Source organism: Ambystoma mexicanum, chromosome 4q, assembly GCF_040938575.1.
Source record: "Ambystoma mexicanum isolate Mex_15411 chromosome 4q, UKY_AmexF1_1, whole genome shotgun sequence".
NCBI classification, from domain to species: domain Eukaryota; kingdom Metazoa; phylum Chordata; class Amphibia; order Caudata; family Ambystomatidae; genus Ambystoma; species Ambystoma mexicanum.
This window is the reverse complement of record NC_090928.1, coordinates 1193638262-1193661595: the sequence shown is the minus strand read 5'-3', so window position 1 is coordinate 1193661595 and position 23334 is coordinate 1193638262.

Here is a 23334-nt window from a genome sequence, read left to right as displayed (position 1 = left end):
GCCCGCAACAAGACGGGACTGCTGAACATAGCACACGCTCAAACTTTCCCAGCGTGAGACAACAGTTCCGCTCTCCGCTATCTGGACCTTCGGTGGTTAAGTCTCTTTTCTACAAAAAGTCTCTTGCCTCTGATGAGCTGATATGTTCAAAACAATAAACAAAAGTTCTGTTCCGCTTGTATGTCGGGGGATGATTCTTCACCCCTGGGTCCTCCTCTTCCGGGCTCAGACCCCGCTTTTCACAAATGCTTTCACCTGTTACGTTCAGAAGTCTTAATGTCTTTTTAAACCATGATGCACAAATCTTAATGTCTTTTTAAACAGTTCACTCTGGACATCCCTCTGTCGGGTTCACTCTTGTCAACACACTGTTCCTTGCCCCGTTCCATCGGCATCCCTCTGTGGGGTTCACTCTTGCGAATTACAGAGTCTTTTTCTTGAATTCACGTAGCTTTCCTATTACGTGCCGGTCAAAGACTTTCGACTGTACAGGGGGTTTTGCTAGACCCCTGTAGGACCACTTTGACCTTTTCCTTGTGACTCTCCTAGGCCTTCTGGTATCGGTAGTTTCAGTAACGCAGGATCAACCAGAGTCTCTCGAGTGAGCACTCACGTGGTGCCAGACCCTGCAACTGGTTTTCCCTTAACAGTTAACAGTTCTTTGAACTTCCCTCAATTTACTACTTAGCGACTTTCTTTCAACACAGTTCAGTTTCTTATCAGCTCTCCCCTCGACTCACCATCTGTGATAAAACGGTAGCAGGCGCCTCTCTCGGTCCTGCTTATCAGTGTAGGCACATCTGCTGCTGGCTATTGTTTGTGGTCTTACGATCCCTTCCACAGAAGTCTCGCGGGTCTGGGTAGGAAAGGGCAAGGTCGATTCCCTACTTGTCACTCTTTCGGTTCTCGCCACCTTTATCCTTCTCTTGAACTGCCGAGCTTAGATAGCTGTCTCGTTGTGCGATCTGCCTTGCTTGCATTGTGCTCTACCTTTTATCCCTGTGGGGAAGGGGAAGGGCCGTCAGGTGTGTGTGATTCTGGTCAATTGCCTGACTTTGCCTGACCCTTGCGTTGGGACAAGTCAGGTAAACGGCTCTGATTTTAGTCCGTTATCTTTCGTTGTGTGCAAAAGTGTTTCTGTTGGAAAGGGGGGTGGGAGGTACAGTGTCTGTGTATCCTATGTGGTAGGATGGAGAAACGGGTTTACAAGAAGGGGGATACTGCGTCTCATCCGTCAGTGTCCCACTTCCACTCCCCGAGGACCCTCATCCAGGTGATTCTCCCTCACTGGTCCACCCCCAGGAAATGGATCCAATAGCGATGGCCGTGTCCTGAATACCTGGATGACAGATACCTGTGGACGGTTTATGGTCTTTCCATCGAAAGAGTTACCAACGAAACCCTTTCCATCGAAAGATTTGAAACTAATTCTTTTCCATCTAATATATGTGTGTGGGATAAATGCATTTTTAATATTTTTTTTGTTTTTGGGATGGGCACACCCCCGAACCTCCCGTTTTTTACCTTTACAACCCCACCTCAAACAAAATTAACCCGTTATCCCACACACACATACATTCGATGAAAAAATATATGTTGCAAAATATTTGATGGAAAGGGTTTCGTTGGACTAGTCGGGGAGACACCTTCAGGTTTCTCACACTATGCAAAGTGTGATGAATCCGATGGAATCATCACTTCTTTTCCCAGCTGTGACCTCTCCCCATGTAGCCAGGGGATGGCAGCCGCTGCCTGATCCTGACCTTGGGGGCGGCGATATGGATGAGGATCACATGGGGGAGGCAACCCTCAAAGGAGTGACCCAACATCATTGGGTGAGACATAGTGTCCCCACCATTCAATGAATTCTATATCCTCTTCCTACAATCCCTTTCCTCATAGGCTCAAAGATATCAGGCCTTCTAAGGCAGGAGAACACTCTTGTCCTAAAAAACACAACTGGAGGAAGAGAACACAGAGTACCCCACTATCACCACCCTTATCCATAGACCTCCATTTTCCCTTTTGCGGTATACAACACTCTATAGTAGGCCTGTATAGGATGGTAAAAACTGTCCCTTAAATCAGAATGGGACACAGAAAAAACAGACTTATTAAGGGAAACCTGTGTTACTTGATATGGGGACTCTAACGAGGAGGATAGAAAGGTGAGACATACCTCTCAAGATCATGAGACATGGTTTAGTTGTTGAAGGCTCCCCTATTGGTTATAGGGAAGGTAAAAGAAAAGAAGGACTTCCTCCATTGACCCGTGTTTTTCCTCAGAGAAATCATGCAAGCTGATGGAGAAAAGAAAGTTAATACTCCAAAGCATGCACAAAGTCTGAAACCAGTCTGAATAAGAGAACCGGGACAGCAGGATTACACTTAGCAGCCAGTTCCTCCCCAGAAGACATAGGACGGAGATGACCGTCCCACTCGGGGTAGGAGAAATCAGCCAATGTCAGAGGTCGAAGACCTCCCTAAGCGGTTTGCAAATGGCAGACCGGAGAAGAGAGTCCAAAAGACATCCTGGAAAGCAGCCAGCAAACTGAGCATAGAGGATATCCCTCTACTCCGCTCGACCGCTTCCTCCAACGAGGCGCAACAGTCCTTTCCATTTTCAACCGTTGTTCCCCAAATGCAAACGGCTTGCAGGGAAGAGAAGTGGAAATCTGACTCAGAGAGACCACCAAGCCCACAGATACTTTTCGCGTTACACGCTTAATTAGAAATGCTGCAAGACCGTGCCAAGCAATATGAACGGAGAGGAAGAAAAGAAGTGGCTGTGAAAAGACGTGGAGAAACCCAGACCTGGAGAAGAAACACCTAACGGGATCCCGATGGTACAGGGGAAAATGAGGCATAATGTGAAGCCCAAGAAGAAGTATAATAAGAGTCTGGGGCCCTGTGGCCATATTATAGACTACATATGGGAGAAAAACCACTACAATGGCAACATCGGAAATTCAATGAATGTCGCATCAGAAGGCCAAGCCAAACACACCTAAGAGACTGTTATATTTATCAGTATTTGCATTTGAAAAAAGTCTGGCATGAGAGTATACCAGACAGTTGCAAATATATATGCGGCTTATAACTTTGCCGCCCCCTCACCCCCCATGGACGAATCCTTACAAAATTAAGCCAGAAAAGTATATGGCCCCGTCAGATTGAATCTGCAAAGTTTGGTAAGGTTTTGTCAAGGAGGGGAGGGGGGGCAAAATATGTGGTTTTCCCCATAGATGCAATGGAAAATAAATGTTGCTCACACTTACAGGCCAAATTGCTGGACGGAGTTTCACCAAACTTGTGGCAAGAGTGGAGGCTTGGTCCCGAAAGCCTGCTTTTGTAAATTTGGTGTAAATCCGTCTAGTAGTTTTTTTAAAACGACCAAAAAGTAGGTACAAAAAGATAATTGATATCTGGATTTCATTTGCGGACTCACTTCCCTGTTCATTCCACGGATGGGCCTCCAGTAGGCCCAGGGGCCGACGTGAGGTCTGAAGACATGGGACGCACATGCTGATTGGATGGTAAAAAAGTGAGGTGCATCATATTTTTGGGAAACACCCGCCATGTTGGATTCGCGGACAGCCGTCATTGTCTGAGAACATCGCAGGAAAAACATATTAAAAAACGCAACATTGCACTTGCCAAATTATAGAAACAATCTCTGAAGAGGTGAGTGGTGATGAGGATGGGATGGGAAATGGCCTTAAAAAGCCCAAACAACGGGCGTTTTAAGTCTCCAATGTCCGCAAGCAATCCGGGCCAGTCCTGAGATGTTTGCAAACATCTCAGATGTTCGGGGGCATGTATGCTTACTTGTGCATTACAGGTTTGGTGAAAATCAGTTTCTGGATGGCTTTAAACTTCGACGCCACTCAATGAAACTGCATGAAATTCTGGACTTTCGTTCTAGACCTGACTCTGAATGGTCCTGCAAACTCTGGTGCTGTGTTGTCAAGACGGAACAAAATTAGAGGGGGACCCCAAAATATTTTGAAGGCCTATAAATGGGGTGCCATTTGAGAAATCTGTTTGAAAAAAGATTGTAGACTTAGATATTAATGTTTTTGCTAAATTTGGTGGGAATTTGTCAAGAGGGCAAAATTAGAGAGCGGGTCTCAACATTTTTAGATGGCCTATAACTTTGTTGCCATTTGACAAATGTGGACAAAAGTTCTCAGAAAGATTATAGATCCAACATCAAATGTTTGCGCACAGTCTCAATGGATTTTATAAAGTGGGGGCTAAGTTACATGACTATTGTATGTCTGTACATTTTGACATTTTTGAAAAAATAAAACATGGGTGGATTTGCAGAAAACTCCTGTAACGAATATTGGCAATGACCTGAAAGCATGGTTTTGCAAACGTGTCTGTGTTTTATTTTTTTGAAAAGTGTCATAATGTAGGTACAAAAAAATAATGAAATACCTTTGGTGACTGAGGTGTAGCCTGTGACCATGGGCAGTGGTCAGATTGTCTGGGGAATGGCCTAAGGTCATGACCCGGACAATCTGGCTCCTGGCCATGACCACGAGGGATCAGCAGTGGAGTTAATGTGGGCATGACCATGGGGCATGGCGGATGTGGTAGGTTTGAATGCGAAAAAATATACTGCTTGCGGTTACAGCATGAAAGCATGTTTTTGGAAATATGTCTTGTGTTTTATTTTTGAAAAGTGTAAGAATGTAAGTAGAAAAACAAGTGATGTACTTTTGGTGTGTGGGTAGTGGGCCTCGGCAAACGCAAATGTGTACTCCGATTTGCTTATTGGGGAATGCGGCATGGCCAAAGCCTATGCCCCATGGATTTGAAGACTGGACATGGCTGCAAGCCATGATCACTGGCCATTGCTTACATTATAAGGGTTTTGTGGACACTGAGCTAGGATGCAGGTAGGTGCAGTGAATAATAGGGGTCATTTGGTCCGGCTGGGGTAATGGTGGAGCCTTATACAGTAGGCAATTGAGCAATGATTTCCGTCCCCACCATGCGCTGCTGATAATGACAGACATAAGTATGTGTTGCAAAAATTATGTTTTTTAAAGGAGTTTTATAGTTCTTTCATATATATGAAAAGAGGAATTATTAATAAATTATATACAGTGATGTAACACCTATTAAATTGACAGAAAAAAACGTTGTTAAAGGGATGTTACAGTTAAGATGCATCCCACCCTTGGGACTCCTCTGCTCCAGTAGGTAGCCAGTGGCGTCCTACCTTGGCATCCCTTGGCATTTCCCTCCTAGGTTCTCATGAGCACTTGCCCATTCGTCCTGCCACTTCTATTTATGCACTTATCTCACTGCACAATGCACAATGCATATGCGCATTTATAAGAGCATTGTGTAGAAATGTTTTGTATAAGTAATGGAAAAGCAGGTGCAAATGATTTGTAGAAGTTGGTGTGTGGAAGCTTAGTATGGCCATAGGGTTATATGTACAGTTTTTGGAAGTGACTGGTGGATGGATTTGTGACTGTTTGAGAGAAGGCATTGAGGGAGTGTTACAAATAAAAAATTAAAAGGAGTAGAAGGGCTTCTCTGTGCAATGGTGTGCCCCTGCCATGCCTGACTTTAAATGATCCATGGTCTGGAAAGAGGACTGGGGAGACCGTGGAAAGGTTCATCAATTATGGTCCTTATTGTATGCTAGATAAAAGTATTTGAGAAGGAAAATTGTTTGTTATTTTATATTTTTCTCTAGTATACAATTGTCCACTAGCACCCTGGGCTGGGGAGACAGCCAAAATGTTGCCTAGGAATGTTGGCCTGAACCGCCAGTAAAAGCCCATGTTCCAAGCTGCCTGATGGCCGGCTCTCCCCGTCGCCATCTTCCCCCCACCCTCCACGCCATTGTTTATTATTTTTGTCCTCCCACACCCGGCGACTTACATTTTTTTGGCAGCAGCCGTTTTCGCTCCTTCTCTTTGCCTCCTGCAGGCCGAAATGGAAAGGGAATAGGGGCTCCATACGGAATTTGGCCTTCCCTTTCCATGGCTGTCATCTTGGAAAAGGATTTTCCATCCTATAGGCAGACGCTGTGCACGTTCCGCTGTGGTAGGGAAAATCATTTTTTTAGCACCCTGGGTTACCATTTTGGCAACCTCTGCTGCTAATGGCCTACATTACCTGTTGCAGGGGCTGGAACGAGGGCTAATGGCCTGGAGCCTTGCTATCTGTCTTCGCTTTTTCTTCGGTCAATGACTTGGGCTGTTATCCCTTTTCCAGCACTTGGAACAGGGGATGAACGCCACATTATTTCCATTAGCATAACACAAATTGCTAATTGAAATGTTGGAGAATCTTATTGAGTCTCTCTACTTTATTGAGAAATGTAAAGTAGATGGAGTCTATAAGAATGTTTTTTTTTTGTTCTATTTTTCTGAACCGTGAAAGGTGATTCCTAAAGTAACCTTTTATTTTTTTATTTTTTTTTGCTGGCGAGGTCAGAAAGTAAGGTTGGGAGGGAAATGAGGGAAGAGGCACCAACTACTAATATGGAGAGACAGGTGGACAGTGGAAGATGTTGCTTGTGTGTCATATCTAAGGTAGTGGGCAGTATTTCTCATGCTCCTTGATTGCAGCTTCAAAAGCACTTCGAAATTGCTCCCCCGTGCAGAGTGGTATGTTGCAGTATATACAAAGGGATCAACAGCCTCTTTTATCGCTTGCAGGTTAGTTGGTGGGATTTTGTGTCCCACTGAAATAGGCTGTATGGTTACAGTATTGGTTGAGAAAGATGAGGTGGAGGAAGACAGCCTACTACTTGCTAAGAAAGGAACAACTTTTCTGAGACCATTGCGGTGGTTGGATTTGGTGTGGCGGCGCATGGAGGTGGTCCCATAGGAGTACTGTCCAGGTAGTCCGCGACTGAGTACAATGTTGCACTGAGTGCATTTTACTTTGGTACCTTTAGCCTTTGGTACATTCACAACACTGGTAAAGAACTGCCACACCGATGATTCTCTCTGGTGCTACAGGTAAACACTTCCTCTACCTCATCCTCTTGGTCCTCTTCATTGTCTTTGGAACTACTGTGCTTTTTTTGTTTTGTAGGTCCTCCAGCTGGTGATGGTGGTGGCTCATGGGGATAATACTAGCTAATGGCATTTTTAAGATGAATAGCTGGTTTGCTAAACATTCTTCTAAGTATGTGCTCTGTGCTAGATTGTTAATGGAAAATGAGTAAGAATAGGTTGCGAAAATGCAGTTCCGAATTGTTCGCGAAGCACAGACCCGATCGCGAAGTGCGGACACGATCTCGGACACATCATCATGCGGAGCGCCTGGTCACGTGACACTGTCTGGAAAGACTGCGATGACGTCAGACATTCGCGGAGGTCGACAAACACAGAAGAAGTTGCAAAAAGTGTATAGAAGTGTTAAAATTGATGCTAGAAGGTAAGGAATGGCAGCGTTTTAAGGTGACACTTTGTAAATTGGACAAGAATCTGGCTATATTGGGATAAGTATGATATTAGTAAGTTGTAGGGTGCACTGGTAAAAACCTATGAAATTCACTGAAAAAACATTGTCAAAGGGGCGTTATGGTTAAATTGGACTAATTAAAACATATGAAATTCAATGAAAACACTTTGTTAAAGGGACGTTATGGTTACAAGTAAAACCGAAAAACCTCAGAAATTTGCCAGTTATGGTAGGCAAAGCAACCAGAACTCACGCCACCTCCATACACTGCTAAGTCTAACACCCAGTACATGAAAGATGACATCACTGATGACATCACATGTTAAAATCATTTTCATGAATAGTCCCTAGAAGGGGTTGTGTTTATAATGTTTGTAACAAGATGTCAGGGGTGATCAGGAGATCTATCATAAACTACTTCATGTATTAAAGAATGTTCTCATCAAACATTATATGTAAGTGTTGTTGTTAGTACAGGAACCTAATCATACATACACATAGGCAATGGCTGCAGCATGTACCAAAAAAGTACAATATTTTTAATCTGGTAATTTCTGATAATAAAATAATAAATGCTACCTTATCAAACTTTTGAGTAATGTTGAACATGGAATAAATAGCTAGCAATTTCAAACTTACAACATACTTGTGTTAGTACAAAAAATACATGCACAAACCCAGAATGCATACAAATTAAGGCCACATACAGGGAAACTAAAGTAAAGAAGAAAGAAACAACAGCACCGAAAAATGACAATAACATTAGAGTTGATTATCATGTGCACAAATTAATTTTGTGTTTGAGGCCTGCTTCTTGCCCCATGTATGTGCTCTATGAGGTCAAATCAAAATCTGTGGAAATTACTTTAAGAAGATATAAGAAGGTTAAGGAATATATAGCACCTTTTCAATATTTAACATTCTCATTGTTAGTCAAAATAAAAACTAGCGTAGACATGTCAGTGAACAAAAACAAGCGGCCTCTCGCAGTACGGTCTTGCGTACGCTGTGTTGGACTCGAGGTGCGGCTTGACACTTCCTGGCTCGCGCACACACGTTCGTCCCACGCCGCAGGGTCCTTTCCTCTAACGAAGCGCGGAGCGGTTGAGGAGCGACCGGCCCGATACGGATGCGACACGGATGCCGACGAGTTACTACGTGGCCCTCGGTCCCCCGGTCCCCCGACGCCCATGGGAACTGCTGCACAGAAGGAGTGTCGGAGCAGTGAAAGGACGGGGAGCGGGACTACGTGTCCTGTTGGGGAGTCACGGAGCGGAAGAAGGAGGACGGACATCGTGCCTTCTCCCGGCGGCTCCCATACACAAGGAAAACGAGGGTTTCCTGTACATTTCAGAGGTGAGTGGGGTGTTATGTAGCATATCCCTGGGGCTGCACCTTACGCTCTCCGCATTGGATCTGTAGAGATCCAGCATTGAGACCCATTGGTTGACATACGTGAATTTGAATCAGGCAGCACAATAGAACCAGAGGGCCAGCTGGGATAGGAATATAACTGGGCGGAGAGCTTTGGCGCCCTAATAACCTCCAGTGGAGCGCATACCCTCAACCCACCCTGATCAGTGGGGCCTTTTGCAGAAGCTTTGGTGGATCCAACACTTCTACCTTGTGCCTATCTTCTCTTAGAAGTGAGTAGTGGGGCCAGTGTTATCCAACTTACGAAATCGGGCTTTAAGGTCATACGCACAGGAGACTGTGGGCTTAGGCCTTTGATCCTGGACGGCACAAAGCCCGGAGGGCGTCAAATTGCGAAAACCCGTATGCCTCCGAAGAACAGATCCATACAGTCAAAGTACAACCTTAGAGGAACCAAGGGAATGGAGACAACTAAGAATCCCGCAAACAACACTACTGGGCGGGCAAAACCCAAAAAGAAAGCTAAGAACGACGTACCTGCGGATCAGGGAATGATCACTGAGTTTTTTCCGCAAAACCCACTTCCTGAAACTAATTCGACCACAATTGAGGAAGAACTGGTTCTTGTGCCTTCCAACGTAGGATCTATATGTGCCTCTAATTACGACGACATTGACAATAATTCTTTATTGGAACTATGTCTTAATATTCAGAGGAAAATGACTCCTGCCCCATGCGCGCTACCTTCTAGCGAGGACTGTGCTAATCCAAACAAGCAGAGAAACACTCCATTTGCATCCCCGACTTCAGTTGAAGCCATGGGCAGACTATCAGCTTCACCAAATCTAGCGATGGCCTCTATGGAAGACAGTCCTACAGCTGAAAGTGTATGCCTGGCTGATACATATCCGGGAGCTACAGAGATTGCGGAGATTCAGTCCTCAGTTGCATCGTTGCAATTTGCACTTAAGGTCTTACTTAAAATGACGGGGAAAATCCTGGACAACTCAAATGCCCTAACCTTAGAGATGGCCGTGAGAGAGAAAGAAGAGGGTACTGCTGAAGTCGACCAATCAGCAGAATCCAATCTCTCGGAAGCCATAAAACTGGCGGACGCAAGTGACGAACACCATTCTGACGAGCTTCACAGCCCGGGGCTGGTGACAGACAAAGAAAACGAAGAACCATTCTTCTCGCGTAAGCAACGCAGAATGGCCAGGAGGGCAGCAAGGATCAAAAGAGCTAAAGAAATGGCCATCCTCAAGTCGGACAAGGAATCCGCAGGGCACCCCTCAAAGAAAGCCAAAAAACGGGCAGCCAGAGCAAAGAAAAGGAAGAACAGTGATGAGGGATGCCTGACCAGTTGGCTAATATCCGACAGAGAAAAAATGATTGAGCCTGAGGAGGTGGAGGATATATGCGAGGAGGAAAACCCGAGTGAAGGACCAGAGACTGTGGACAAGGACAACTCCGAGAGTCCATTAGAGTTATCAGTAACATCTACTATAACTCGTCCCACCGAATCTACATCTACCATGGAAGGAAATCGTATATGTCTTATAAAGAACTTGTACCTAAGTAAAAACCCAAAATGGCTCTCCCGCTCAGAGTTACTACTTAGACTGAGCTATGTACCACAACTGAGGGTCCTCAAGTCAGACGATTTCCAATTCGTGGAACCACTAAATGGCCCTAATCCTCAGGTTTCAGCACTGCATTGTAAGTTTTTATCTACAGCGACATTGCTAAGGAACTATAAGACCGAACTGAAAGCAGTCGATGTGGAGGTTGATGTAGATACCAATGAACCAGACCTACGTCAACCACCCACTAAGGTAGACCTGATAGCTGAAACTAACCCTCGCCCCAATTTCCCGGAAGGTAAAAATGTGGGCATTTTAGACATACAACAAGCATTAAAATGGCTCGCGGATTCGCTACCAGAAGTACTGCTAAAGCAATGAGATATGTCTATTCTCTCCTGGAACTGTAGGGGTTTTGCTCATTTGTTGTCAACTGAGGGCTCCATTAAGATCCTAGATAAACACAGTTGTTTTTGCCTTCAAGAAACTTGGGCAATGGAGCCATTGATCCTGGATGGTTTTGTTATCTATCAAACAGTAGCTAATAAAGGTACAAAAGGAAGACCCTATGGCGGACTTATCATAGGGGTGGCTAACATGTTTGGCTCTAAATTAGTGAAAACTGATTGTTCCAGTAACTTGATGGCAGTTGAGGTCGACTATAATAACCAGTCAGGAATGGAACATTTACTATTAGTTAGTCTCTATAACCCCCCGGGCGCACTAATAAGAGAACAACTCCAGGAGGCCTTACACAATCTATTGGCTACATGGTTGCTAAAATCTGGGAACACTGGGGTAATAGTGGTGGGAGACTTCAACTGCCACATGAGCGGTAACATAGAGAAGTCCTACAACCCTAATTTAAAAACTAAAAATTATATGCTACACTCCAAAACAAATGATCCCGAAGGCCAAGGATGGAAACATCTGTTTGATCTATGGGACATTGAAATGCTTAATGGTAAAACAGTGAGTGACTCGCCAGGTAACTATACCTGGTCCAATGGCATATCGAGAAGTACCATAGACTACATTTTTGTCTCCCCTAGCCTTTACGAGATAGTGAAGGACATGCAAATAACCCCCAATGAGTGGAGTGATCATGCCACACTCATATGCAAATTGAATATCGGGACAAAAGCCCCTATTAGTATTAACATGGGTAATATTGTACCAAATAAAACCGGCACTAGGATCAGCTGGTCAGACAAAAACGTCGCTCTTGCTGTGGCAGCTTTGGCCAATATTGATCCAAATTCACTACCGGACTTCCAGGAGATGTCGAGTGAAGCCATTGAATACTGGATCTGCAACTTTGCTAAGAAACATGCAGTCTGTCGAATGGGGCCCATGATTAGCTGTGGTAGGGAAATGCCCCCCTTTGACATAGCTATGAGAAACTTGACAAGAGAGCGTAGAGCTGAACTCCGGTTGGCCAAGAGACAAGCTCACCCCCCAGACGTTTTTATTTTCTGAGGGTTAGGAGCATTAAAAATAAATATAGAGCCATGATCAAGGCCAAACGGAAACTAGATAAAATCAAGGCCTGGCAAAGACTAGTTAATACGATCTGTACAGGCAAAACGCGGAACATCTGGACTCTGCTGGGTGATGCGCGAGGCACTACACAAGGTACAATAGCTAACCCTATTAATGCTGAAATATGGATAGCCTTCCTCGAAAATAGGAATTCCAAAGCAGACTCAGAGGAACCTCACACATTGATTTATAGGCCATCTAACCCCCCTTTTAATGTGACATATCAAATGGTGCTGAATACAATCTCCGAACTAAAGTCTTCCCGCGCCCCGGGCCCGAATGGTCTAGCAAATATTGTGATGAAGGCGCATCCTGAATTCTGGGCATCCCTGTTAGCTATAATGTTTAAAAAGATCTTAAAAGAAGGGAGAATTCCCCGATCCTGGCAAACAGCGGTGCTCATACCAGTCTTTAAGAAGGGTAATCGAGCGGATCCTAGCAACTATAGACTACTCTCAATGCTGGATGTCACGGGCAAAATATTTGCCTCTCTCCTTCTAAAGGAGCTGCAGCTCTGGGTAGAGCAATCAGACATACTCTGCAAATTTCAGAGCGGCTTTAGGCAAGGATACTCGACGGCACACAACATCATGGTGCTGGATCTTCTGAGAACACGTGCCAGATCAAGTGGGCAACCACCACTATATGCCCTCTATATAGATTTCTCGGCGGCATTCGACTCTATTCCAAGAGAGGCCCTCTGGAGGAAGTTAAAAGCAATGGGTTGCCCGGATGGCCTGACCTATTATCTTAGATTACTCCATCAGAACACATCTGCTAAAGTAAAGTTAGATCAGGAAGGACACACCACTAGAAGTGTGCTCCAAAATAGGGGGGTTAAACAAGGATGTGTCACGGCCCCACTGATCTATAATATGTATGTACATGACATCCCGGAGGCCATTAGGGCAGCGACAAATTGCCCTCCGAAAATAGGAGACTCCACCTGCCCTGTCCTGGCCTATGCGGACGACCTGGTTATTTTGGACCACACAATTGGTGGGCTTCGAAGGTCGGCCATTGCCTTATGGGAATACGCTGAGAGAAACGGCCTCAAAATTAATTTGGATAAAACTAAGGCAATGAGATTCACCATCAAGAACACCACACGTGTACAGCTTAGAGTTGGTATAGATACCATTGCCTATTCCCCTCATTACCGCTATCTAGGGATCGAATTCGAGAGTATCGGCGATTATGTACTCTGCAAGCAGTCACGCAATGTAAAGGCAACCCAACTGACTGCACTGTTCCACAGATTCACAGTGAAACAGGGGGGATTTACTATCTGGGGAACGAGACAACTGTACGTGCAGGTATTATCACCTATGATCACCTATGGTCTAGAAGCCCTCCTCAACTCTGACCTGAAATGGTTGCAGGTGATTGAGGGGAAATTTTGGCGTTCTATCCTGGGCCTTCCACCGGGAATCCCAATGGCAATACTAAGACTAGAATTGGGGCTGACCTCATTGAAAGCGATTGTATTAAAAAAGCGAGCTCTACTATATCTGAGAATGAGGGAGGAGACTAAGAATGGGCTACTTAAGGCGGTCTACTTAGAGATCTCGAAAGACCAACCCGCGTGCCCCTTGAAGGAGCAAATGTCTAAATTTCTGAAGTCCATTGGGTGGCAAATTAGGGAAGGCAGTGTTACTATAGAAACGCAAAGGGCCCTGGTTAAACGCATAGAGCTCTGGGACTGGCTGGAGAATTATGCTCATCTCCAGAAGTTGAAAAGCTATCAGTTCATCCAGTATAGACTGTATAACTACAAAAATCTGCAGAGCTATCTCAATCTATGCCCAGTGAATCGGCTAGAAACGGCCAGACACGTACTGACCGAATGTTGCAAAATGTCACGTACCATAAGCCTTGGTTTGGGGCCGTTTGTGCATAACCAAGGTTATATCTATGAGGAACTATTTTGGCATCACTGTATTAATTCAAACAGTATAAGGCTCCTGATGGCATAGTACAATATTTGGCTGAAAGTGGAAATAAGACTTAAGATAACCATATAGGTGGACATAAGGAAGAGTCGATGTATAGTTAAAGATGAAAACCATGAAGGATTGCTGGCCAACATTGGCATTCATCTGTATAGGATCCGTAACATTACGGTATTTTGACTGATCATCTGAAACTCTCAGTAGAGATTATATGGCAGTATATGGTAAGCCATGGCTCCAGAACTATTGTTAATGTAAATACGAATCTAAAATTGAAGCTGTTTTATATGGTTTTAGGAAATGTATATTTAGAGAATATAATGTATTGCCTTTCTTGGTATCTTTTATGCAATGTTTTTGTTTTGTTAACTATTGATAATTTTCTCATTATAATCTTATTCTTATTTAAGATATATTTTATGTGTAAAGTTTCATAGTAAACTAAGTCACAATAAAAAAATAAAAAAAAGTGGCCAAAATATGTGATGTCATCAATGACATGTGTGATGTCATCTTTCATGTACTGGGTATGTAACCATAATGTCCCTTTAACCAAGGTTTTTCATTGAATTTCATAGGTTTTTATTAATGCAACTTAACTATAACATCCCTTTAACAAAGTTTTTTCACTGTATTTCATGGGTTTTTATTAGTGCAACTTAACCATAACGTCCCTTTAACAAAGTCTTTTCAGTGAATATATATATATATATATATATATATATATTACACGGCCACGGTAGTGGCCGTGTAGTTATGGTTAAGTTGCTGTTTCCATAGGAAGAGCACTTTTTGGGTGGCTTATAACTTGGCTCCCCCTCGACGAATCCTCACCAAACTTTGCAAAAAAATGTATATGGGCCACTCTGAAATTTTTTGCAAAGTTTCGTGAGGTTTGGTACAGGGGGGGGGCAAAGTTATAGAGGGGTCCCAAAACTTCTGTTTTTCCCATAGACTGAATGGGGGAAAACTTTGCACACGGCTACAGGCCAAACTGCTGGACGTATTTCAACCAAATTTGCACCAGTGGCAGGGGCTCGGTCGCGAAAGCGTGCTTTTGTAAATTTTGTGACAATTCATCCAGTAGTTCCCTTAAAAATGATCAAAAAGTATGTCTCTACAAATTAGTGATATCTATGTCCGCTCCGCGGTCACAGTTCCCTGTTTGCTCCGTGGAGAAGATTGCAATTGGCTATTCTGTGGCGTGCTGGCCGCAACCATGGTGTACTTTCACCGATTGGTTGTGGCACAGCGTGAAGTGCGTCTTAATATTTCGATACGTCCGCCATGTTTACTTCTTTTTCTGTTGAATGCGGACATCACCGCTAATATACCTAAACGAAGAAGACACCAATGCACTAGTTACACTTATGGAACACTGTTTCGAAGGGTGAGCGTTAATGAGACTTGGTAGTAGAAAGTGAAACATTGAAGTATTCTTGTTAGCACTGTCGTACGGTACAGTGAAACTTGCTACTCATTGTACAAAATGAATTTACTGCGTCCATTGTACAATACATAAAAAACATTACTGCAGTCAGACTGGCGGGAATCTGAGGCAGCCACCTGCTCTATTTCGTACACACAGCAGTTCTGCGCGTGTATGGGAGTAGTGGTTCTCATGAATAGCCGCTGATATGTTGTTGCAAAATGAGAATGTATTTGCATTCACAGTGAAGGCCACTTCATTTTCTGTTTAAAATATGAGCTCAGTACGGCCGCATATTTGTCGACAGCCATAAGGGTTAGTTGTTTTTTAACCTTGAGGTGCAGGGAAAGAGCAGAAAGAATATAGGGAGTAACAATTAGAAAAACATGTCGTTTGATAAGGTTATGCTTCAAAAACTTTTGCACCAACCATGAAATATTAGTTACACTACTGTCTGACTGCAGCTAACGCAATGGAGCTGGTCCACATCATGTAAGTGTATTTTTCCCGCCTACATACCGAATTGACATAACATTTTTACTTTGGGAGAAAACATTTTTTTTTTTCGTAATGCATTACAAGGTTTACGTGCCGTTGATTTTTCCCCCCATTATGGACATTGCACATTGTCGCCATTTGAGGGTGCCAGTACATTACCCCAAATTAATGTATTATTTAGTAGTAAAAGTATGTGTTACAACTTTGTGCAGAGGTTGCGTATTGATATACGTTTTATTTACGCTTTTCCCCTCAGATACTTCCTTTCCTATTGTGATTGTCACGGATTACAGCTGCCGAGTGAGGCCTTTTTTAACCGTCAAATGCAACTGTTCATTACCGGTTGTCTGTGCGTCATAATTCAGTGGGATGATCGTGTTGGACCTCTATGTCCTTACGCTGTTGACGCAATAAGAAGTAACATTCCATCCTTTCTGGGGGTGTAGTTCACAGCGGTTGGCGTCGTCTTGCACATCAATGTGGGAGTAAAACGACTACTGTGGCAGCAACGCTTACTTTCTGTGTGTGAAAGAAACCAACGTGCCCATTACCATTTTCATTGTCGACGAGAGACAGAAACTTACTACTTGTATTGAAATGTGCATAGGGCAATCATTTCGCACAGTTCATTGTGAAACACAGCTACTTTACTAATAGCTTAGGGCGATAATTTCGCTCAGTTTATTGTGAAATAAAACTACTGTACTAATTTTTAAATGTCAGTGTTTTTTTTACAAATGTACTCTCTGCTTTCACAATGTGGCATGCTACGTTGCATGTTGTAATGTGTTCTTTTGTAGGTGCTACATTACGGCACGTACGTCAATATGGACACATTTGTTTAAGCTACCAAGGAACGTTATGGAGAAAGGTACTGCATACCCCACTTGCTTTGGCTACGGGAGGGTCAGGTCCTTCTCATATACTTTAGTGCCCAATTTCTGTCACCGTCAGACCAGTTTCTGTCACCCAGATGCCCTATTAACCAACATTAGTTCAGATTAATTACTATCTCCTTAAAAGCGGGAACATGAGGTAATGTGCACTGAAAGTGTTTGGTGCACAGAAATGCTTTGAAAATAATACATGCTTACACCCTCCCAATACACATATCTTCACACCTTTAAACCTGTGCCACTTACGAAATTATGTGTCGAACGGTGAGTGGTAATGGTGTTGCTTCCAGTATTTCTAACGTCATTGCGCTTCCCATCACAGAGTTTGTTTCAGATTTTATGTAAACGTAAATAGACTACTCCTTTGCATTTTTTAAGCACATTTTTACAGAAAAAAATTACTACATGTACAACACATGTATGTAAAGGTCATTGACAACACCCGAAAAGGTTTATGTTGTGCATGTGATAGTGTTTTGATATTTAACAAGTGTACTCATGTACATAACAAATCAACGGTACAGCTTCCGTCTGTGAGAGGTAGCCTCTATGTATGGTTAGTGGCTACAATGTCGGGGATGTGGCTACTGGCCATTACTGGAAGGGACAAAACATTGCATTGAGGTCGCCATGTCCACCAGGGACTGCCTTTCTGGTAAAGGTGTTCCTTTTAACCATACATTTCTCAAGGAACACAAATGTGGTGCTGCCTTTATGGTCACACAGTTTCATTTTTGCTTTCTGTAGCCTGCAATGGAAAGTGAAGAAGGGTTTCTATCCAACACCCGTCTTCCCTTTCTATGGTGGCCATCTTGAAAAAGGATTTGTTTTCTTCAGGCGGGAACGCTGGAGGCGTTCCGGTTGAAGACAACAAATCCTCTTTCTTGGTAGCACAGGTTACTGCTGTAAAATCTCGATTGCTTATGGCATTCATCCCCCACTCATTGGAGAGGAATGGGGGTTAATGATCCAGATACGTCAGTATGCACTCTTGCTTATATTGTGTTGCACGCTTGCCTTGTGGAGTTCCGTGCCGGATATTTTCCATTTTCAAGTTCGTACAAGAATATACAATGTACTTCCGCACTATCACCCAGTTACACATGTCATTGTGAAGTGCGTATGACTTTTCGAACACACCCCCATGCTGTGCGCCAGCTTATGATAATGTGGAATGCTTCGGAAGGTGGGCAGTTACTTCAAATGTTCCTTTACAGTTGTATGATTATGTGTTACTATTAGAACCCTGATACATGTAGTACAACATCTTTGTTAACGTACTGTTATGATGTATTTACACTACTAAAAATATATGGCATTCAGTTAAAAAAACGTTGTTAAAAGGGACGTTATGGTTACGTTGCCCTCCTAAAAACCTGTAAAATTCACTACAAAAAAACTTTGTTGAGGGGACGTTATGGTTAAGTTGCCCTACGAAAAATCTGGGCACTTCACTAAAAAAAATGTTTTCGCCCTCCCCATTATGGTTCAAATTAAAACCGAAAAACCCCTGAAATTCGCCAGTTATGGCAGACTGAGCCCCCATACTTGCCATCACCACTGTGCACTGCTAACAGTCACACCCAGAACATGAAAGATGTATCTCAAATGTAACTGATGACATCACTGACCACATCACATGTTTAGCCCCTTTGTTTTCTTTCCCTGCTCTATATATATATATATATATATATATATGTACATTCAGTGAAAATCAAACGTACATTATATTCACCATTTCCATTCTCTTGGCGTAAGTCAGACCGTAATGCTCACTGCGTTCACACCAAAGATTCTTCATGAACTGAATTTACATGTTCCTTACACACTTTCGGAATGCATAACCTTATCAAACGTGCATTATTACAAACCTCCTCTCATTGTATTCCTTACAGAATGGTCCCTTTCTCTCAAGGTAAAAAAACAATTGAACCTTATACTGTGTGTCCCCTGCGTGGGCTTCCTTAGCTTGCAACCAAAAATTCAAAGCTGGTGACCTTCACTCAGAATCTAAATACATTCTCACTTTGCAAAAACGTTCCTCACTGACGCCATGAGAACTGTTATTCTCATACACGTGCAGGGCCGCTCTTTGCATCAGACACCGCAGGTGGCTTCCTCAGATGCCAGACTCTAGGGGGCGGCAGTCCGACTCTGTTATTATTTTAAATACATTTTAACACAGACACATTAGTCCTTCGCCTCTACTTTACGCACATTATATTGTGGAACACCTCCAAATGTACCGTTTGACTTTCGTGACAAAAAACACTGTTTTTTTGCTTCTTACTGCCATATCCCATCCCATCCTCATCAACCCTCACCTCCCCAGACAGTGGGCCTCATTAGGAGTTTGGAGTAACCATGGAGCTAATAGCACCATGGCTGCCTCCAAATCCCTACCGACTGCGCCCTGGTGAATGGAGCTATTACCGCTCCATTCCAAGGTTGGCGGGTGCGGTAATTCCCCATTCACCAGGGCCCTTCCCCATTCCCATTTGAGCCCCATAGGGCCCAATGGAAATGGGGAAGGCGCTAATAACGGTACCGCAAATTGCGGTACCGTTATTAGCTCCAAAGTCCCTTTGCGGGTCCCGTCCTTGATGCCTGGAAAAACCAGGCGTTAAGGGAGGACCCGCAAAGTGAACTCGTAGTAGGGCGGTAAGGGATTACCGGCACCGGTGCCCTTACCGGTGCCGGTAATCCCTTACCGCCCACCTCGTAATGAGACCCGGTATTTGATAAGTTTAACAAGTGCAATGTTGTGTTTTTTAATATGCTTTTGCGGCGATGTCCACCAAAACACGGATCCAAGATGGCGGGTGCATCGGAACAATCTGACGCACTTCACGCTCCTCACCATCCAACCAGCGAACACGTTGCATGTCTGCGGACATGACGCGACCGATTAGCCAATTGATATCTTGCCCACGGAGCGAACAGGGAAGTGTGTCCAAATAGCGTACATAGATATCACACATTTTTGGAGACCTACTTTTTGATCATTTTAAAAAAACTACTGGACGAATTTTCACCAAATTTACAAAAGCATGCTTTCGGGACCAAGCCGCTGCTCCTGCCGCAAATTTGGTGAAAATCCGTCCAGATACAGGCAGTTACAAGTGTGTGATGTCAGAGAAGCCCTGACAGATTTGAAAATTCCAGGCAGTTGCAAGTGTGTGTGTAAAGAAGGTCCTGTGGGGAAAAGTGTTCCAGGCAAGAACAAGCTGAACAGTGTACAGAAAGTGCAGACATTACAGGTGTCCTGAGAAAAATATATCAGTACTAGCAAAAGGATTGTGTTAACCATGAGAGAAGGAGCAAAACCTGGGAGGAGAATATACCAGGTGTCCTGACAAGACAAAAGTGGAAAACCAGACAATTGTGTGTATCAGTGTGGTTGTTGGACAAGAAAGGCATAAGGAACTGCTACTTGTGAAAATAACAGAAAGGAAAGAGGAATCGAAAGGAAGGGATCCGCGTCTGGAGCAAGGATCCTTATCCCTGAAGAACAGTTTCTAAAACAATGAAGGCCGAAGACATTACCCATTGCACTTTAGGATTTCGTTTATTAGAGTGTGAGTGTCAGAATAGAACTTTGGACACGGGACAGTTTTGTTTTGGACATTCTAACACAGGCAGATCCTTAGTTTTTGGTTTAGGTACGGCAACTCCTCTTAAGGCAGGATCAGAGAGGCATTTTCCCAACCCCTTTTATTTTAATAAAAGTCTTTGACCAAACACATGACTCATTTGCGTCTGAGTTTCATTCCTGACTCATCACAATAGTCATAACAGTCAATGCATAAAAGAGAACTCACACAGGTTGCACTTACAGAGAACTTGTTCAGTGGCGTTCAGAAGCAGAGCTCCGTTCTCCTTCTAATATGTCAGAGCCTGTACCTAGGAAGAGTGAAGAGTTCTGGGGAATAGGCTCAGTTCTACAAGTAGGTCTGCCTCCACATGATGTGTCTTAAGAGGACTTGACCAAGTTACAGTGAACCCACTTGAGCTGTCGTCAAGTATAGCATAATGCAGACACACACATGCAACAGAAATGTGTATTGAATCTGTGATTCTACACATTATTGTTCTTTTCCGATACAAATAAGTAACCAAAAAAGGCAAAAAAGATAGGAAAATTAATTTGAAGATTTAACCCCCCGTAACCTTTGACAGGTTAAAATAGTACAACTATAAGCACGCCTTTGCTTATTCCCTAAGGGCGTGTGGTTTTGCCCTGGGTAGGTAGTGGGCCTAAAGAACATTCTCGATTCATCTCTTGCCCTGGAGCCAAATGTTTTCTCCATTTCTGTAATGTCACAGGCAGCGGCCATGTGCTAATGGAATATGGGGTGGTAAGAGTGGTGGTCCCAGTAATCTAGAGGCAGAATGTCACCCTCTGACAAAGTCATTTTTTCTCTCCACTCTAGGATTTTGGAAATAGTGAGGGAAATAAGACCCCGGGTTCGGGAGGCCATTGAGTAGGTTCTGTGTGAATAGATCATTTATTTGCATTTATACCCAGTTTTGATGTTCCTCGAATACTATTGCATTGCCCCCAAACTGCCCTCTCAATGTGCCCAAAAAGCGAATTGAAGGGGCACACAGGCGGGAAGGGCACATATACAATATCCAATTCCCAAGGGTCCAATACAAAACCAGGAGCACTGTTTTCCACTGTTGGGTGACCGGCGACACCCTAACTTAACAATCCTTTGGTTGTCTAAAGTATCACTAGGCTTTCAGGTTTTCAGTTCAATCCGACAAACCCCTGGAAAACGCCATTGGGAGAAAAAGTGGCTCCTTGGTTTTAAACTTAAAAACACAGGTTTCCTCATAGTGGTGCCTTAGTCTGAGCAAGGATGGGGAAGTCTTGCTGGGCTGAATAGTTGGCGGGTGAGGGGGCTTGGCATACGATAGGAGCAGGGTACTCCTTCCCCCTCTCACTGTGCCTGCATGTTTTCTCCGATTGTTTGCTCTACTGTCCCCAGACCTTATTAAAAAACCAAAACACTGCATGTTTTATGCCCCATCGTTTTCTCTGTAAAACAAATATAACACAAATATTTGGCAGTGGTCAGGGGCTGTTTTGTGGAATTTGGGCCAAATTTGGGCCAATTATGTGGCCATGGATTCATGCCTCAAAATGGACCAAAATACTTTCAAATTGCCCTTGACCACTGACAAATATTTGTATTTACAAAAACATTGCTTAACATTAATTTTTCAGTATCTCTATTTGTGTCCCCAAACCCTCTTTTTCCCCCTGGCTTCAAAGTAAGGTTTGAATAAGACGCACAGACACTAAAACATGTATGTTGCATTGTTATTTTGAAAGTGTTTGCTAGTCTGCATCTGCTACTTTCAATAATTGTAGCCAATTTTGAGCCTTTTCATGTCACTGTGAATTCAGGCACCCCGAAAATAAACATATCTCAAAATTTGCCACAATTCCTTTAATAGTCCCTTACTAGTGACAAATACTTTTTTTTCAACTAAACAATGTAACAGATTTTACAGCATATGTATTTCTACCTCAAGGCTGTCTCTGTGGCTATTGCAATATACGTACTGGTAGATTAAGACACAAACACGCACTGCAAAATCTCTGTCTTATCATTTTTTGTAAAATAAAATATTTGTTAGTGGACAGTTTTGAGAAATTGTGCAAGCAAGTGGTGAGAGGAATGGGGGTGTCTCAGGAGTCGACAACATTACAGTACACTGTTGGACTGTATTGGTACACTTTCCTACTTCAGCGCACTGAGGCCTTGCCAACCCTCCCCATGACCAAAGCAGGTGACTTCATCAACCTATTTTGTTGCTCTTAAGTCTTGAAAGAACATTTACAAAACGTTAAAAGTATTTATTTCGTCTCACACTGATTTGCATTCTGATACATACAGGCTTCTGTTCAAGATGGGGGAGAACAAAACTACAATTATCCTCTTTTTGCTTAACATATTTCTACAAGGATGTGTATTGTTGGAATGGTTTATTATGGCACATCTTTCAACCAACTAGAATCTGGAGATTATATGCGGTCAAAATTCTATGTTTCAGACTGGAATTCAATCCCTGCATCACCATTGAACTGAAGTGTGTGATCTTAGCCAACTCATTATATCGCACTGTGACTTATGTGTGAAAAGTAAAAGTCCACATTATACTCTATACGCAAAATATCTCACTCATTCTATTGCTCCATAAATAATAACAGTGGCCATTCATAGAGCACCTGGAGACCATAGAAATAGCAGTGGTGTGCTGTATACATTCACAAACCACAACATAACATATATTGCACATCACAAATTTAATTTGCTTTTTGCTATAGTCATTACAATTTCATGTAATGTTACTTTCCATGATACCACCAGGTAACAAAGCCTCATGTCACTTGCTGTAACATAATTTACACTGACACCTATTGCTGGCTTTCTTAGAAGAAGTTTGTTGGCTTCCCCTTTTGACTGTTCCCTCAATAGCCTGTCCATTAAGAACATTGGATATCCCATGATATTTCTACTCCGAAATGTATACATGTTAATAAACTAACACTGTTGCGCTCCATTGTTTTCAGCAAAAAATGTTTGAACACTGACAAAGCATAA